We start from the raw sequence: 3572 nt of genomic DNA, 5'->3' as shown, positions 1-3572 counted from the left end.
TTAGAAGCTGTGTGTGGTCCTGGGGACTCAGCCCAGGGCTTCATGAATGCTAGGCGAGCATGTTATACCACTGAGTTATACCCCTCCTACAGCACCAGCCCAGAACAGTTTATTCTTTTAATTTTTTTCTAACACTGGCAACGTTTGAAATCTCTGGTGTATATAGAAACTTAAAAGACTTGATTTCTAAAGGTCCGCATACTGACGATGCAGTGTAGGACTCACCACCACAAGAGGGTGCTCGATCCTCACCCTAAAGCCCTCAAGGGAAGTCCCTTTGTTTGCAGTAAGAAAAGGTAGGAGGATCTCTTTTGTACTCTTGTTTAAAAGGCAAAGACACCGAGCTTGTTCTTGAGACAGCTTCATCCTTTTCCTCCTGGTGCTTGTAGAAGAAATGTGGCCAGGGTTCTTCAGAGACTGCCGGAAACCCTACTGTTCATGGATGTGAAAATTTAGATAGATTAGACAGACAGACAGATACAGACAGACAGATACAGACGGGTAGGTAGGTAGGATATATACACAAATATGTGATATATTTACATATATGTGATTTGTTCTTATTTTTAAGTTGAAAACACATCGTTTCATGCACTCTATTCAGGTGACAAGTTTTCCCTCTGTCATCTTCTCCTCGGCTCTTCCCACCTTCAGGGTGGCTTGGCCCTGATCTTCTAAGGCCATTTCTCCTTTTGTTCAGGGCTACCCTGATGCCCAACTCATCTACTCACACATCTTTCTTTCTCCCTTTAGAAAGCAAACAAACAAACCTGGCGGTGGTGGCCTTTAATCCCAGCACTCAGGAGGCAGAGGCAGGTGAATTTCTGAGTTCAAGGCCAGCCTTGTCCAGAACAGTCAGGACTACACAGAGAAACCCCTGTCTTCATAAACAACAAACAAAAACCAAGAAACGCAAAAGCCATTAAAAACCCCACAAAATTGGAAATCATAATAAACGAGCAAAAGACTAGTAAAAAAAAGAAAGAGAGAGAGAAAGAAAGAGAAAGTGAGAGAGAAAGAGAGAGAGAAAAGAAAAGAAAAAAGAAAAGAAAAGAAAAGAAAAGAAAAGAAAAGAAAAGAAAAGAAAAGAGAGAAAGAGGGGCTGGAGAGATGGCTCAGCAGTTAAGAGCACTGACTGCTCTTCCAGAGGTCCTGAGTTCAATTCACAGCAACCACATGGTGGCTCACAACCATCTGTAATGGGGTTTGATGCCTTTTTCTGGTGTGTCTGAAGACAGTGACACTGTACTCATATTCATAAAATAAATAAATAAATCTTTAAAAAAGAGAGAGAAAGAAAGAAAGAAAGAAAGAGAAAGATCCAAACAAAGCAATATGGGGGGGGGGGGGGAGACCAACCAACCAACCAAAAACTCTGCAAAGATACCATTGAGTTTGTTTTGTGTTGACCTTGGCATGGGGTGTGTATGCCCAGTGAGATGCAATTGGAGCCAACAAATCTTTCCTTTGCAAATGATGGTCAGTTTTAGATTGCTTCTTGGTTATGGGTGGGAGCACATGCCTGTTTTCCCCTCAGCCCTGGTTTCCTATCTGGCTGACACAGTCTGTGAGTTCTGTGTGCTTCAGTCCTGTTGTGTCTGGAACTGTCCCAGGCATGGGGTCCCACCCCATGGAATGAGCCTTCAGTACAGTCAGATACTGAGTGATCATTTTTCTTCTACTGTTACACATATCACAGGCAGGTCACTGCCGCAGATGATGGGGTTTGTAGCCGGGTTGGTGTTTAGCGCTCTTCTCTGGTAGTGTGCAGAGCACCTTCCAATACCGTGAACACCAGTCAGTAGAGATGCACACTCTAGTTAGGCACCAGCTCGACTTCCCCGTGTTCACTGAGAAATATACTGCAGTCTTCAGCAATAAGGCTTACTGTCACTTTGTAATTCTATATGGTATAGAAATGTATATCATTCTTGCTGTGCCTATGGGTGGCTTGGCCCTGGTGTTCTAAAGCCATTTCTCCTTTCTTTCAGGGCTACCCTGATGCCCAGTTCTGCTCAGATCCAAGTAGGACTCAGTCTTCCTCCACTCTACCCGCAACGGTCACTCCCCTCACTGGGGTAGCATTTATACAAGAGATGCCTGTATATTCGCTGACAAGAAACCCAGGACCTTTGAACTAAGTGTGGGGTGGGTTGTTGAGTTGGGAAGGAGGGGACCTGACCTCAGCAGCTTCATGGCACGTTGTCAGGGCCCAGGGGCCATAGCTGTGCACCTGAGAACAAAGCCAGCAACATCCTCCAAAGGATGAGTGTTCTGCAGGTCATGTCTGCACCCGGGGCTTTGGCCTTTTGCCCAGACCCGAATCACCTGGAGTTTCATCCGCAGGCCTCTCCTGAGCTGACTTTGAGAAGTAACCTGTAAAGACGATACTCCAACTGTATTGCTGATTGACACTATTGTTCAATATGGCAAGGTGGTATCCCATCAAATCTGTTCTGATGCCTGCACCCATGATGAGCACACACACACACACACACACAGAGGCTAGCACATGCAGGGCTGGGCAGAGAGCTGTGTGTACCCTCAAGGCACCCATTTCCAGGGCCAGCAGCTTTTCCCAAATCCAGACCTGCCTGTGACTCAGTGTATCAATCTTCAGGGGACACTTTACACTATTGGGTGTTGGGCCCACCATCAAGGGGTTTTTGACCCTATTGGTTCTGATGGGGCCACATTTACATGTCCCAGAAGTACAGCAGCAGAGGACATTCCTCACCTGTGTCTGACACCACCAACAGCATTCCAGTGTCCAGGTACCTCCAGGCTTCCTGAGGTAACTCAGTACTTCTCAAAGTATAGCTGATGCACCGTCCATCAGACACAGTAAGGCTGCCGACATAAGTCAGGCTGGGCTCTGCCAGATCAGGAACCTGAGAAGACCCATCCACTGGGATATGTTCCGACCCCAGGAAAGACATTTCTCCATGGCTTTATGAGTCAGTGACTATGTCTGACAGAAAACATTTTTAATCCAGCAAGAACTGTGTCTCAAAGGCCCCCAGGATGCTGAGTTCTGATGTCCGGTTATGTCACTGTGGTCAGGTGACCGCCCCAAGTGCAGCTTTTAACTCCCTAGCACTCACCCTGTTTAGAGGATGCTGGCTTTGTTCTCAGGTGCACAGTCCTCGAGTCCCGACATCCTGATGTAAAGCCTCATAGCTTCAGAGGTCAGGTTCCCTCCTCCCCAGCTCACTGACCCCTGCTCTGAGGCCTCTGAGACTTCTTAGGTCATCACTCACTGGAAGTCACCTTTCTCAGTAGACTGGCTGCACCTTTAAAGACGATTGGAAGGGCAGCAGCCATAGCTCAGGCTGCAGACCTATGGCACTGAAGGTAAGAACAGCCACTCATGTGGACCCTGTGGCCTGAGAGCTTTTGACAGTTTTGTGCACTCCAAGACTCATGTCAGAGATCCTTGCTGCAGAACACACTTCCTGAGAGGGACCTGCATGGGATTTAAGGCACACATGTACATGCACACACACGATGTATGTATACATTGATGTGCACATGCATCTCAGTATACACACATGCTCGTATGCAGTGATTGG

Source organism: Mus caroli, unplaced genomic scaffold, assembly GCF_978045245.1.
Source record: "Mus caroli unplaced genomic scaffold, Mus_caroli_1 scaffold_15, whole genome shotgun sequence".
In the NCBI taxonomy this organism is placed as follows: domain Eukaryota; kingdom Metazoa; phylum Chordata; class Mammalia; order Rodentia; family Muridae; genus Mus; species Mus caroli.
This window is presented reverse-complemented; position numbering follows the sequence as displayed.